The 16111-nt window shown below is 49.2% G+C and overlaps 2 pseudogenes; both read right to left on the reverse strand.

Moving 5' to 3' along the window:
• Positions 1–10084: 10084 nt before the first annotated feature.
• LOC147977926 (putative F-box/kelch-repeat protein At1g12870) lies at positions 10085–11737 on the reverse strand (annotated as a pseudogene).
• A 1902-nt stretch (positions 11738–13639) lies between these two features.
• Positions 13640–15861, reverse strand: LOC147977927 (F-box/kelch-repeat protein At2g43270-like; annotated as a pseudogene).
• Between the last annotated feature and the right edge of the window lie 250 nt (positions 15862–16111).

Here is a 16111-nt window from a genome sequence, read left to right on the forward strand (position 1 = left end):
CCCGGTTGGTGGCACCAACCGGGACTAAAGTGGGCATTGGTCCCGGTTCGTGGCACCAACCGTGACCAATTTTCGGCAGCCCAAAGGGCGGGAAGCGGCGGCCTTTGGTCCCGGTTGGTGGCACCAACCGGGACTAATGCACACCTTTGGTCCCGGTTGCTGCCACGAACCGGGACTAAAGACTCTGCTATATAAGCCCACACTTTGGAAATTTTCGCCAACTGCTCCATTCCCCATCGCCGACGCCGCCAGGCTACTCGTCCTCCTCGTCGCCGTCGCCGCGCCCTGCCCCGTCACCGTCGCTGCGCCCTGCCCCATCGCCGTCGCCGCGCCCTGTCGCTGTCGTCGTCGTCGCGCCCTCCTGCCCGTCGCCGGCCGCCCTGCCCCGAGCTCGCTGCCGTCCGCGCGCCCTGCCCCGAGCCCCGCCTCCTCGATCGTCCCCGTCGCCGTGTGCCGCCCCGAGCCCGCGGCCGTCCCCGTCGCCGTGTGCCACCCCGAGCCCGTCGTCCCCGAGCCCCGCACACGCCGTCCCCGAGCCCGCCGTCCTCCTTCCCGTCGCTGGCCTCCTCTCCCCGTCGCTGCCCGCCCCCAGTGAGCTCCCCCCTTTCCCATCCCCGTCGCCGACGATGCCACCCATTGCCGCCGCTGCTCTCCTGTTCATATATGCAAAAGTTACATTTTTAGAAAATCATCTATATATGTTCAGAAAAGTTTATATGAATGTGGCTATATATGTGTGGCTATGTATGTGTATATGAATGTTCAGAAAAGTTTATATGAATGTTCAGAAAAGTTCTATATGTATGTGTGGCTATGTATGTGTATGTGGCTATGTGTATGTGTGGCTATATATGTTCAGAAAAGTTCGAACATGAGAGGGGGGATGATAGATGATGATGAGGGGGGGGGGGAGGGGGGACGTCTGACATTCATGAGAGAGGCGGGGAAGAAGGGGAAGAAGAGGGAGAAGAAGAGGGGGTCGAGAGGGGGTCTAGGGTCGCCGAGGGGTCAAGGGTCGTCGAACATGAGAGGAGGAAGAGGATAAAAAAAGAAGAGGAATAAGAAAGAAAAAAGAGGAGAAGAAAGAATAGAGGAGATTCTTCTTCCTCTTTTTTTTATCGGGAACGAAGGTCGTCGAGGGTCGCCGAGCGGTAGAGGAAGAAGAGGATAAAAAAGAAGAGGAAGAAAAAAAAGAGAGGGGTCGACGGTCGCCTAGGGGTCGAGGGTCGAGAGGGGGTCTAGGGTCGCCGAGAGGGGAGAGGAAGACGAGGAGAAATAAATAAGAAGAAGAAAAAAGAAGAAAAAGAAGAGGAGAAGAAGAAAGGAATAGAGGAGAAGAAGAGAAAAATAGAATATATATATATATATATATATATATATTCTATTTTTCTCTTCTTCTCCTCTATTCCTTTCTTCTTCTCCTTTTTTTTCTTTTTTTTTCTTCGACACGTGGGGGGGGGGTCGAGAACGTCGGGCATTCATGAGAGAGGCGAGGAAGAAGGGGAAGAAGAGGGAGAAGAAGAGGAGAGTAAGAAGAGGAAGTCTTCTCCTCTATTCTTTCTTCTCTTCTTTTTTCTTCTTCTTCTTCCTCCTTATTTTATCGGGAACGAGGGTCGTCGAGAGGGTCACCGAGCGGTAGAGGAGAAACCCTAAATAGAAAGTATTGTCGGTGTGAGATACATGTACCGTCGGTGTCGAACACTACATCCACATCCCACAAGTGGCGCGGGCTTCGACGCCCACGTCACTTGTGGGACGTGGATGTAGTGTCCGACACCGAAGGCCACATGTATCTCACACCCACGATACTTGCTAGCTATTTAGGGTTTCCTCTACCGAAAAGAAGAGGAGAAATAAATAAGAAGAAGAAAAAAGAAGAAAAAGAAGAGGAGAAGAAGAAAGGAATAGTGGAGAAGAAGAGAAAATAGAATATTCTATTTTCTCTTCTTCTCCACTATTCCTTTCTTCTTCTCCTCTTTTTTTCTTCTTTTTTTTCCTATAGGGTCGAGGGTTCCAGCAGGGTCGTCTAGGGGTCGAGGGTTCCAGGGTCGTCGAGGGTTCGAGGGGTCGAGGATCGCCGAGGGGTCGAGAGAGGTTTCCTAGTGTCAAAGTATTGAAGAAATCCATGCCTTCATCATTAGCCGGAAGTAACCAGGGCATGTTGGTACGAAGTTCTGCAAAGTTGTTCTGGAATGGAGTCCCGGATAGAATAATCCGCCTTTTGGTACGAATTCAGCACAGGCCTTCCAAATAGCGATATTCGGAAGGCTCTTGCTGAACTTTGTACCAAAAAGCGAATTATCCTATCTGGGATTCCGTTCCAGAACAACTTTGAAGAGCTTCGTACCATCATGCACATGTTACTTTCGCCTAATGATGAAGACATGGTTTTGTTGAATCCTTTGACACTAGGCAACCTCCCGACCCCTCGGCGATCCTCTCGAACATGAGAGGAAGAAGAGGGTCATCTAGGGGTCGAGGGTTCCAGGGTTCTTCTCCTCTATTCTCGATATATACCCCCTCCCGATAGCTTACTATGATTAGGTAGCTAGTTCTACGTTTGGCACTAATATATCCATCTGTCATGTTTGAATAATAATTGCCATGTTGTAAATATTTGTAGAAACTATGGACAACGCCCTAGACGAAGCAACAAAAGAAGCGTTGTTGAGGGACATAATCGTAGAAGGAAGTGATGCCATCTCGTTGTTTCTCAACGAAACCGATGGTCTGGAAGGAGAGGGTGAACAAGCTGGCTACGGTGACCTAATGCCGGTGCAAGAAGAAGAACATGAGGACGGCTCCGGTGACCGAACCGAGTCCGGCCAGGTATATATATTAGTTAAGCCTATGCTGACTAGCTGATTGATGCATTCATTGTTTTGGTATGTACACATATTAATTAAGTCTTTGTTCTTTTTTCCAGCCCTCTGGATCGAGCACAACTTCGGTAAAGAGACGAGGCCCGAAGAAAAAGTTGAGCTCGGATGAAAAGTTTGAGATCATAGCAATCGCGCCCGACGGCCAACCTATTGAACCCCTCCAGACAAAGAGCGCATTTGTTGCTCAGTGCGGGGTTCTGGTTAGGGACAAGATCCCGATAAGCATCCAGCAATGGTTTAAGCCGGCTACAGAAGACCCTGAGGTCTCTTATGTCAATGATATGCAGAAAAATGATCTTTGGACTGAGCTGAAGTCAAATTTCACCCTACCGCCTGAGGATAATCCAGAGAACCCAGTTAAAGAGAAATTAATCAAGTCTTTTGCTCTGAAGAGGATGGCAGAACTATTCAGGAGGTGGAAGAAAGGGCTGAATAAGTTTGTCGAAAATAATGAGACACCAGAATTCAAGGGCAGATATGAGAAGATCAGAGATCACTGGCCCGCATTTGTGGCCCACAAGACATCGGAAAAGAGTCAGAAGATGTCGGCGACAAACAAGCAAAATGCTGCGAAGAAGAAGCTTCACCATCGCACGGGGTCAGGTGGCTACCTCGTAGCCCGGCCTAAGTGGTCCAAGACTGAGAATGATCTGGTTCATAAAGGGAGCGAACCAGAGACAATTAACTGGCCAGACCGTTGCCAGACTTGGTTCTTCGGGGCTGGCAGAACCCTGGACCCTGTAACAGGGAAGTGCATTTGGACGAACGATCAAATGGACATACCAGTCAGTAAGCTTAAGCAGTATATCGAAGCAGCGCAGGAAGGGACGTTCTTTCCAGACAGAGAGAACGACGAGCTCACAATGGCCCTCGGGAATCCTGAGCACCCTGGACGGACACGAGGCATGCCAGGCTTCATTCCGTGGAAGGTTGGGTTTTCGGACGCAGGCGGTTACAAATCCCATGAGAGGAGGAAAAAAGTGCAGCAGACCCAAATGCAGGCGCTGCAAGCAAGGGTAGACGCGATAGAGGAACGAGAAGCAAATCGCAGCAAACGTACTGCCGAAGCCTCCCCCGAAGCTACCCCGCCATCTCAGCGCAGAAGCAGCGTGGCTTCCACCTAGCTGCTTCAGCCAGAGCATGCCTTGATGGCTCCTGCCAGCTATCCCGTGGATGCTATAACGGAGTCTCAAAATTGCCACCTTATGACGCAATGGATGAATTTGAAGGTCAAGGCGGCTGTTGGCTCTGTTTATCCTACTGAACCCGGCGCAACTTTTCACTGCCGGCCGATTCCAGAAGGATATGCTAGGGTGATGGTGGATGAGATAACGGAGGGATTTGAGGACCTCCAGCTTGACCACCCTACCGGTGAAGGGGAGACTCGGCTGGGGTCTGCTCTGAAGACTCCATGCCTATGGCAGAAGGAGCTCATCAACCTTCCGAACTGGACGCCACCGCCTCCTCCTCCTCCTCTGGCGAGTCAGGGCACTCCGCCTCCACCGCCTCCTCCTTCGGCGAGTGACGATCAGGGCCCTCGGCCGGCTCCTTCTCCGGCGCGTGGCGGCACTCCGCCTCCTTCTCCGCCTGCGCCGACGCACCCGAGCAGCCAACCTCCTCCTTCTCCGCCTCGTCAGCAAGGGCGGAAGAGACCTGCCGCCGCTCCAGCTGCTCCGGCGCGTCGTAGTCCTTCTCCTCCGCCTCTTAAGCAAGTAAAGAAGACAACCGCTACGTCTGCTCGGTCAGCGTCTAGCAGTACAACCAGAGGCGGGAGGACATACATATTCGGTCCTTCTCTGAAGACTCCAGAGAAGTTACCATATGAGAGGACCCTGGAGGAGAACGCCGAGATCGCGCGAGAAGAAGTGAGGAACTTCTTTGAAGGGGTGAAAGCAAAGAAACATCCACCTCCGGAGGAGAAGGTAGATCGGGTGAAAGTGAAGCGCACTCTGGCTGCCCTGACAAAACCACCGAAGTCTGATCCGCCGAAAAGAAACTATGACCGCATTATTGGAAAGGAATTTGCCGAAGCGGAGCGGTCGGGAAGTACTGTCAGTGATCAAAGGCTGAAAGAACGACGAGCTAGGAAACAAATTGCCCAGCTCGACGAACAAGCGAAGCAATCGTGCCCCCCGCTTAAGGTGCCTAGCCACAACGTCGCTAATGATCCGAGGATGGTGCCCGGTTATAGCAATCTTGCAGATTACCTGCCCGACGAAGTACATTATGAACCCATGGACGTGCAGATACAAAGATACGAGTACGGGAAGCCTCTCGTCAAAGATGAAAGATCTCTATCAACGATGATGCGAAGATTGCATGATTGGTACTTGAAAATCTGCAGAGACTCTGGGGGGAGGAGTACTTTGTATGTGAAAGTTAAAAAGGAGCATGACCTCGTCGGAATTGATCTGTTGTCTGTTCCATTTGAGGAGTTCTATCAGTTTTTTAATCAATTGGCCCTTGATAAAACAACGGTCGCCTGCTACTGTCTGTAAGTAGTACTACTTCTGTCATTAAGTTTCTCTATATAGCTTAGCTCTTTCATTGCATGTATTTATAATCATCCTCACTATATTATGCAGATTGAAGATCGCCGAATTGAAGAAAAGACAAGTCGGTGATATTGGGTTCATTAACACATATCTCATAGATGCAACTGAGGTTAAACTTCATGCCGCAGCTACCGAGGCCAACTTGCTACGATCGTTCGTAATAAATCAAAACAAAGATATAATACTCTTTCCTTACAACTTCAGGTGAGTGTTACTGTCTTGTGCATATTCGGTTTCCCTTATATATTAGTCAAGGTTATAGTAATGTAATTGATGAGTTATGCATGTGCGTGCAGTTTCCACTATATTCTCCTAGAGATTAAGCTTGAGCAGGGAGTAGTAACCGTCTTAGAATCTAAACGAAAAGATCCCCAGGACTATGCAGACATGACTCAAATACTCCAGAAGTAAGTTAAATCGATCATTATCCACCATATCAGCAACTTTGTTCATTTCCTGATATCAAGTAATTGTTTTCTTTGTCCGGCAGGGTTTGGAGAAAATTCACCAAAACAGTTCCGGGACTGCCGAAGGAGCTGGAATTTAGACACCCGAAAGTAAGTACTATAGTAGCATGTTCCGCGCATCTCCTAGTGATTCAAGCGCTAGTTTCATCAATACCATTTAGCATTCTTGCTTATCAGTTTGATTGACCTCTATTTCTTGTAAAGTGGTTGTGGCAGGAACAAGGGAATGATTTCTGTGGATACTACATCTGCGAGTCCATCCGTCACACGACCTGTGAGCGGGGCGGGTACTCTAACGAACAATATGAAGTACGTAAATAACAACATTCACAATTTTATTTTATTACCATCATTTGTGTTGAGTTTCATTCATTCATATATATATGTATTGACCCCCTTCTTCAAATTAGATGTTTCGGAAGCGGGATGAACTCCTAGCACCAGCTCGCATGCGAGCAATTCAAGAGGAATTGGCGGCATTCTTTCTTGACCACGTGATCCCTGAAGACGGAGAATTCTATGTGGACCCTGAGTCCGTATGATTATATTTGTAAGAGATAATTATTGTATATATGTAGCCGGTAGTGTCAGATAGATATACGAGAACTTGTTGTTCGACCAATCTCTCGGAGAAGGAGAGGTGGTCAATATCACTTCTCTCTGTATGCATATATGTTCATGACGATCTTCTGTTTCCTTCGTTTGCTTACTAGCTAGCCAGCGTGTCTAGTCCTCTCTATACGTATGTATAGTACGTAGCGTCGACCAAGCACGGACATAAGAGAGGACACTTCTCTTTATTAATTATAGCTAGCTAACACAATATATGAAACAGCTAAATTAACCCCCCAAAACCCCCAACCCCCCCCCCCTTTCAAAAAGCAAACAAAAACCCCAGCCACAGAAATGCTGACGCGTGGATGCCTATTGGTCCCGGTTGGTACCACCAACCGGGATCAAAGGGTCTCCTGACTGGGCTCTGCGCACTGCCCACGTGGAGGGCCTTTAGTCTCAGTTTTTGATTGAACTGGGACTAAAGGGGGGAGATATTAGTACCGACACTTTAGTCCCGGTTCCGGAACCGGGACTAAAGGCCCTTACAAACCGGGACTATAGGCCCTTTTTCTACCAGTGATATGGGCAGGTCGTCTTCATAGAATTTCATGGAGAAGGCGTTTTTCTTTAGCAGTACTATAAACTAGAGAGGATGCATGCATCTTTTTTGTCAAATAGTCTCACCTTGCTTTCTTATACCAATTTCCACCAATTCATAAACGCTGACAAGTTGTCCGAAATATCAACAAGCAGCCTACACAAACAGAGGAACACAGAAGAGAATCCATTGCCAGAGAGATTAAGTAAATAGAGGGTTTTCCTGCAAAAAAAAGTAAATAGAGGGTTAGTACAGGAGAGACGTCCATGGACTACGAGCTTGGACTGCACATTGAGATTGTGGGCTCGGACGTGTAGAGAATTTAAACCGGATTTCCTACTGAGAGGAAGGAAGACAACCCGGGGGTCGGCGAGACATCCGATAATGATGGTTGAGACGTGCTTGGCTACAAAAAAAGTGCTCCGGTGAGAGTTGAATTGCATGTACATCTCTAATATATCATGCTAAAAGTATATATTTTTCCAACGCCTCTCTCTCCCTAGAGTAAACGACGTCATCGGCCCCAATTCCCGACCGTCGCTGGTCGTGCCACACGCCGCTCTATATCGGCGTAACTACTTCTTTTTCTTCTCTTGCGAATACCCGTGCCTTCTCTGTGTGCAGCCTGCCGCTTACTCTATCTGCTCGGGTTTCTAGCATTGCTGTCGCCATGGACATCGAAACGGCCTTCCTCTATTGGACTACCTTGACGTTCTTCACACGGTTTACATATACTTATTCGGCTACGAAGTGCATTGTTTTTTTTCCTGTTGCAACGCACGGACCTATTTGCTAGTATTTATTAAAGTTAGTATAAAATTGAGTCACTTATTTCGGGCCAGAGGGAGTAGAAGACATATCGAAGAGGACGATGGCGAAGATCGGATGGCCGGACCTCCCGCCCGAGCTGTTGGGTGACGTGCTCTCGCGCTTGCCGTCCTACCTCGAGCACGCCCGCGTCCGCGCCATGTGCCGCTCCTGGCGCTCCAGCGCGCGGACGCAGCCTCCGCTGCTCCCGTAGGCCGGACTCCGCAGCGGCGCCGTCCTCGACCTGGCCGAGGGTGCACTTGACCGTCCGCCTGTCCCAGAAGAAGACGTCGTCACCCGGGTCTCCACAAGCCGTCTGCTCTTTCTGGTGCGCCGGGACGGCAGTGCTTCCTGATTAACCCTCGCCCCGGCGACGCGGCCCCTCAACGCATCGAGCCTGAGTACCTCTGTGCTCACCTCCAGTTCAGCGACTTCCTTCAAGTGCACCCTCGCTGCTCCAGGGACACGACAGTCCCTGGACAGATCACCCACCTTGTCGCTAGTAGCATCCGCAGGTCATCGTGTCCGATCACCTTGTCGCCATCATGATCAGGCGTTTGCACACGAGCAATAACTACAACATCTACACTCGTGGCGGAACAATGCGCATGGCGTGGGCGCCTCCTCCTGAATTCCCCGGACGTGCCGTCGACATGGCACTCTTCAAAGGGAAGCTCTATATCCTCGTGTCAGAAGTGTTGCGCCGCAGCTATGAGCTCCACGCCCTGGACATGGCCACTGGAGAATCCGTCCGATGCATACGTAGCAGCACGCCGCCAACAAGAGTGGACGAGGGCTACAACCGCGTACGCGAGGTTTGCTTCTACCTGGTCTCCTCCGGTGACCGCCTATTCATGGTCGAACACACGATTGATCACATGACGTATCAACAGACGACATATTTGTCGTCTTAGTTTGAAGTCTTCGAGGCGGCTGACCTGGACCTGGCCGACGGCCTTGGACAGTGGAGCGAGGTCGACACGCTCATGGGACGCGCCCTCTTCGTCAGTGAGGGATGCTCCGAGTCGCTCCCCGCCGGCGGCATCAGAGCTAGGGAAGATTGCATCTACTTTATGAGTGAGCGTCCAAGGCTCAGCCCAAGGGCCATGAAGGCTACCACGACAGAGCTTGAATCAGGGTTGTACAACATGAGAGATGGGACGACAATAGCGCCATTGCCACCGTTGGAGACGGCGATGACATCTTTAGTGGATGGTCCATGGTCTTCCACTTGGCTTTTCCCACCGACACTTTTGAGTTCGCCGCGACAGGGGTTTGAGCTGCTCTGTCACTCCTTTCAGAAGATTGAAGCTAAGTAAGACTAGTTCATACTCCCTCAGTTCTATAATGGAGTGTCTATAGATTTTTTCTAAATGTCAAACATTACAATTTTTGACCATATTTATAGAGAAAAATGGGTACATCTAGAATGCCAAATGCACATCATTGGATACATGAGTTATATTTTCATAATGTACATGTTTTGTACCGTAGATGTAAACAGTTTTCTCTATAAACTTGGTCAATGTTGGCAACGTTGACTTTCAGAAAAAAAATTCTATATGCACTACATTGTGGAATGGAGGGAGTAGTTTACAGACACCGACCTTCACGAGCTCATTTAGGGGGGCAGGTTTAACTAGCAAGAAGGATCTTGTAAAAACCGTGTAATTCTATGTACCTCTAGCATTACTCATGAGTGTAGCATTTTCGCTTTGTTGAGCAGGTCGACAGCTATATGCTTGCGCGTGACTCTGTCGCCCTCTGCCTCATCGAGTGGCGATCAAAGCACGGATGATAAAAATGAATGAAATACATAAGTGGTTCGGCAAGAGATAATCCCTTTGTTTTGTTTTTAAGAGTTTTTGTTAGAGCAAGTATTATGGTCGAATAGGTTATTACTCCCTTTGTAAACTAATATAAAAGTGTCTAGATCACTATTTAAAATAGTGATCTAAACGCTTTTATATTAATTTACGCAGGGAGTATTTTTCAAAACTCGTTGACCTGTAGTATTCACAAAAATCATCTGGTCGCATGAACCAAAAATAAGACTGACCTATGACTATGAGCTTTTATATTTGATCTCCTCCTTCTTTTTTAACACAACTCATATAAACACGCATACACTCATCCCTATGAAGCTCACCAAAAAGAAAAGAAAAATAAGTATCTCAGAAAAAGAAGGGCGGGGCGGGGAGGGCGAAGGCTATCAGAGAGTCAGGCCGGGTGAGCACCGACTGAAACAAGACTTTCTGTATAGAGTATCACGTTGAAGAAGTGCACATCCTTCCAATCACGCTCAAGTTCGCCTGACCCATGACGAAGGTATCTTAGCCTGCTCAACTCACAAGCATTTGTCAGCTCACGTGATTGCATATTATAGAGGCAGAGCCCGCCATTGTACCATAGCAACAACGTGCCCGGGCCTGGAAGAAAAGCGACTGGGTGCAACAGGTTCATGAGATACAACGTGTAACGTGGTTCCCACATAGATGTTGCCCCATCTTCTTCCACGAGCGCCCAGATCACCACCAGCCGATGCTCATCATTAGGCTCCTTGACGCGATAACCAGTTAGACACAACTCCCCGTGCAACACACTCAACTTGAAGTGTTTATCAACATTGTCGTCATCGTCTTCAGGGTCCGACAGATCAGAAGGCAAATGAGTGAGGTTCAACGCCTCATTCTCCAAGCCGAAGCAGAGGAGGCCGCGGTCGGTATCATCGACATCGACGATCCATTACACACCCCCATTGACAGATTGCGCTGTCACCCATGACACGGCATGGTACCATCGATCTGCCGTGATTTCCCTCCATGCAGGAGTAGCAGGGTCGCCCACGGTGCACACCTCTACTCCCATATAGAATTTATAGTCTCTCCAAGCAAAGAAGAACTGGACTACCTTGTACATGCTAGTGCGAAGATCATGACCGAACGCAATGGGGCGGTGGATGGAAGCGGGTACCAGGTAGTGGCTGCTCTCCGGAAGCGTGACGATGCCCCTGGTGGCCGGGTTGATGAGGTACATCTTGGTGTCCGTCGAGACGAGCACAAGGCCGTCGCAGTGGCAGAAGCAGAGAAACAAACAAAACTTGCCGGTGAAGTCCGATGCGTGTACGAGCGAAGCGTCGGAGGCGCCTTGCTGCCATTGGGTGTGCGGGGTGATGAGCAAGGATGGGTTCTGCTCCCATCTGGAGATGGATATCTTGAGGTGCGACAGGACGAAGGAGGAGTCCGATATGGCTGTGCACCAGGCCTTGCTGACGCACTTGAAGCGAATAAGAGACTTGATGGGCAGTCGGGTCATGATCTCTGAAACAACCTCGTCCGGCAGCTCAGGAGTCGGTTCCTTATTCCTTTTCTGCTCATTGGTTGTATCAGGTGGTTGCTATATCAATATAGCGGGGCGTAAGCCTATTTCGGTAAGTCGTCATGGCGTCCATGGAGAAGTAGGGAAAAACATATAGGAGGAAAAAGAAAGAAACAGCTCGGGATTGCTAGTAGTTGTGGGTATACGTGTGTGCATATATATACACAACATACCTGAGGTTTCCCACTTGAAGACGGTGTCCATGGCAGCCTAAGATTAGGTTTACACCTTTTTTTTCTGAAACAAAACAAGGTTAGACGGTGTTGGATTTGTATCGGATTTACGTGTGCCTAGCGCAAGATGAGTCTGTCACTACGGCGGTGACTTTGCGTGCCTGTGCATGACTTTTTCTCTACCACGTGTGTGGAAAACTAAACTAGCAATGGAAACTCTCCACCTCAGATGACTGATCCTATCAATCCACCGGACTAGCTCCGAGCCGTTGATTTGTTCTCCATCCCACGATCTGCATGACTCTTCTTTTTCTTTTTCCATGGCCCCGTTAATCACAACCACGAATCAACACCCCGGTCTGCCCGTTCCCTAAACTATATATGCCTCCTTCCTTCCCTAAACCTAATTCTTCATGGCTGCCGCCGAATACAAGCTGGAGTCGAGACCTCCCGTAGTGCGCGAGTCATGTGGTGTTCGTGGTGGGCATGCACCAGTTTCATCTTGGAAAACGAGGACGGCGAGGTAGACAAAGACATCAGCGACATGTCAAACATCGCCCTTGGGAACAAGAACTCCAGAATGTTAAGCGGCGGGAGTCGGTTTGGCCAGCAGCATCGTACTCCGACTGTTTTGTGGTGGTTGTTGTTTCATATAGCGGAGGACCATAGGTCTCTATCGTAATGCTAAATCTAACAGTAAGATAGGTATGAGAACGAAGGTTAATCTATCGAGATACAATAGGGAACACAAGAACGTATACAGTTTCGACAGTGGAGATAACAATCCTAGTGTTGTTTCTCTAGCAGTTGCTCTTGCATACTTTTATTTCTATTTTTATTTTTATTTTTGCCATGAAGTTGGTCTTGCATATTAACATTACAAGAAAAAGTATGTCCGCCGAGTGCTTTGGGCTACGCCGAGAGCCAGATCACTGACACTCGGCAAATACAGTGTACGCCAAGAGCCATACTCCACAAAAAGTGGAACATTGTTGAGAACTCGCTGTCTTGTACTGATTTACGTAGCAATGTTTACAGGCATAAAAAAATCTTCTGGTCGCATGAACCTAATAGAAAAACGAACTAACCTATAACTATGAGCTTTCATATTTGATCTCCTTCCATCATGGTGGCACTCGGCACAACGAAAAGTTGACGCGTGCATTTTGGCTCAAAGGTGCCGGATGTAGCCCTTTCGCCACTCAGAGCATCTAGAGCCGGACTTGTAAATTCGATCCCTCAAACACTCATGGATACGTCCGGATGCGTCTGCGGGCACTGGCCGGCCACTCAAAAAGTATCATCCACATCTGTGTATCTCAAATCTGATACCTATATTTATGGTTTTGCTATAACTCAGCTAGCTGAATTTTAATTTGGTTTCATTCACTTTGTCAGCTGTCAGATCTTGTGGCATTGTGATTCACGTTTTCTTGAGCTGACAAGCGTTGTGGTGGTGTGGTGGTGAGTTGACAAGCGGAAGCGGAGGCGGAACGATGCGCATTGTGTGGGCGCCTCCTCCTGAATTCCCCGGACGCGCCATCGACATCACGCTCTTCAAAGGAGAGCTCTACATCCTCGCGTCAGAAGTGCTGCGTCAGAGCTACGAGCTCCATGCCCTGGACATGGCCACAGGAGAATCCGTCCAATGCATACGTAGCAGAACACCGCCAACAAGAGTCGACTAGGGCTACAACCGCGTATGCCAAGTCTGCTTCTACCCGGTCTCCTCCGGCGACCGGCTACTCATGGTCGAACACACGATTGATCACATGACCTATCGACATACGTATTTGCCGTCTCAGTTTGAGGTCTTCTAGGTGGCCGACCTGGACCTGGGCGACGGCCATGGACGGTGGAGGGAGGTCGACACGCTCATGGGACGTGCCCTCTTCGTCAGCGAGGGATGCTCCGAGTCACTCCGGCCGCCAGCGGCATCAGAGCTAGGGAAGATTGCATCTACTTTATGAGTGAGCGTCCAAGGCTCGGCCCAAGGGCCAGGAACGCTACCATCACGGAGCTCGAATTGGGGGTGTACAACATGAGAGATGGGACGATAGTAGAGACGTTGCCACCGCTGGAGTCGGCCACGTTATCTTCAGTGGATAGTCCATGGTCTCCAACCTGGCTGTTCCCACCAACGATTTGAGGTTTTGAGCTGGCGGTGGCAGGGAGCCGGGCAAGGTGAAATCCACTAGTTTCAGAAGATTGAAGCTAAATAAACCTATAGTTCATAGTAGTTTACAGAAACGATGGCCATGCGCATGACTCTGCATCATCGAGTGGCGATCAAAGCACGGATATACAAATGAACAAAATACACAAACCGGTTCCGACTCAAGCGATGATCGCTTTGTTCTGATTTTTAGAATTTTCAAAGTTTCTATCGGAGCAAGTGAAGTGCTTGATAGATTATTTATTTTTTTAGAACTCGCTGGCATGTATTTACAAAAACCATCTGGTCGCATGAACCAAATAGAATAATGAACTAACCTATGACTATCAGCTTCCATATTTAATCTCCTCCGTTCATGGAGGCACTCCCGCACCAGGAGAAGTTGAGGCCCGGTGAGTGCCGACTGGAAAAAGACTTTTCGCGTAGGGTATAACGTTGAAGAAGTATCATCATCGTCATCATGCCGTCATGCTGACAGAACTCTCCTTCGGCCTCAGCTGAATCAAGAGTACGAGGGACGTCACCGAGCTGAACGTGTGCTGTTCGCGGAGGTGCCGTACGTTTGGTACTTGAATCGGTTGGATCGCGAAGACGTTCGACTACATCAACCGCGTTACTAAACGCTTCCGCTTTCGGTCTACGAGGGTACGTAGACACACTCTCCCTGCTCGTTGCTATGCTTCTCCTAGATAGATCTTGCGTGATCGTAGGCAATTTTTTTGAAATACTACGTTCCCCAACAATGGCATCCGAGCCAGGTCTATGCGTAGATATTATATGCACGAGTAGAACACAATGAGTTGTGTGAGATAATAGTCATACTGCTTACCAGCATGTCTTACTTTGATTCGGCGGTATTGTTGGATGAAGCGGCCCAGACCGATATTACATGAACGTGTTCATCAGACTGGTTCTACCGACGTGCTTCGCACACAGGTGGCTAGTGGGTGTCTGTTTCTTCAGCTTTAGTTGAATCGAGTTTGACTATGCCCGGTCCTTGTTGAAGGTTAAAACAACACACTTGACGAAAAATCGTTGTGGTTTTGATGCGTAGGTAAGAACGGTTCTTGCTAGAAGCCCGTAGCAGTCACGTAAAACTTGCAACAACAAAGTAGAGGACGTCTAACTTATTTTTACAGGGTTTGCTGTGGTGTGATATGGTCAAGACATGATGATACCGGTATCTCAGGCTACTCAATTCACAAGCATTTGTCAGCTCACGTGTCTGCAGATCGTAGAGGCAGAGGTTGACATTGGACCGTAGCATCAGCGTGCCCGGAAGAAGAGCGACTGCCTAGCACGGGCCCATGCCATGCAACGTGTAACGCGGTTCCCACACGGAGCTGTCCCCGTCTTCCACGAGCGCCCAGACCATCACTGGCCGATGCACCTCACTAGTCTCATTGACGCGATAACCGGTTAGACACAACTCCCCGTGCAACACACTCAAGTTCAAGTGTTCAACATCTTTGTTGCCGCCATCGATCCCGAGGTCCGACAGATCAGAAGGAATATGGGTGACGCTCAAGGCCTCATCATTCAAGCCGAAGCGGAGGAGGTGGCGTGGGTGCGGCTCCAGGTTGGTACTGATGTTGACGATCCAGTACACACCCCCATTCACAGATTGCGCGTTCACCCATGGATCAGCGTGGTACCACCTATTCACCATGATTTCCCTCCATCAAGGAGGAGCAGGGTCGCCCACGGTGCACACCTCCACCCCGTTGTTGAATTTATTATCTCTCAAACGAATGAAGAACCGGACTACCTTGTACATGCCAGTGCGAAGATCATGGGGCGGAGAGAAGGGGGAACATTGCCCTGGCTGCTCTCGGGTAGCGTGACGACATACCTGGTGGCGGGGTTGAAGAGGTACGCCTTGGTGTCTGTGGGGAAAAGCACCAGTCTGTCACAATGGGGGAAGAAGCGAGGCAACTGAAACTCGCTGGTAAAGTCCCTGCTGTGCATGGGCCATGCCTCGGAGGCGCCTCGCTACCACTCTGGTAGAACCCAATGTTTCCTTTGCTGTCGCGATCCAGGTTGTGTCGGGTGATGAGCAAAGATGGGTTCTGCTTCCATCTGCGGGCGGATATATTGAGGTGTCGTTGGACGAAGGAGGTGTCAGATATGGTTGCACCCAAGGCCTTGTTGATGCACTTGAAACACAGGAGAAAGTTGACCGGCAGTCGGTTCAGGATCTCTGAAACAAGCTCGTCCGGCAGCTCAGGAGTCGGTGCCTCATTGCTTTTCTGCTCATTGGAAGTCATCATGGCGTAAGTGGAGAAGGAAGCAAAAAACACAGAAGACAAAAGAAACAAACACTACGATGTAGTATTAGAGCTCGGAATCGCTGGTAATTGAGGAGATAGGTGTGTATATATTCACAACATACATGATCCAACTTGAAGACGGTGTCCATGGCAGCCTAAGATTAGGTTTACAGCCTTTTCTTTTTGGACTGTGCTAGCTATGATTCCTTCGATCGTCCCGCTTTTCCTGTTTTCTTCGATCGTTTCTGAG

This window comes from Triticum urartu, chromosome 3A (genome assembly GCF_056163025.1).
Source record: "Triticum urartu cultivar PI428250 chromosome 3A, HENAU_Tu73, whole genome shotgun sequence".
Lineage (NCBI taxonomy): Eukaryota > Viridiplantae > Streptophyta > Magnoliopsida > Poales > Poaceae > Triticum > Triticum urartu.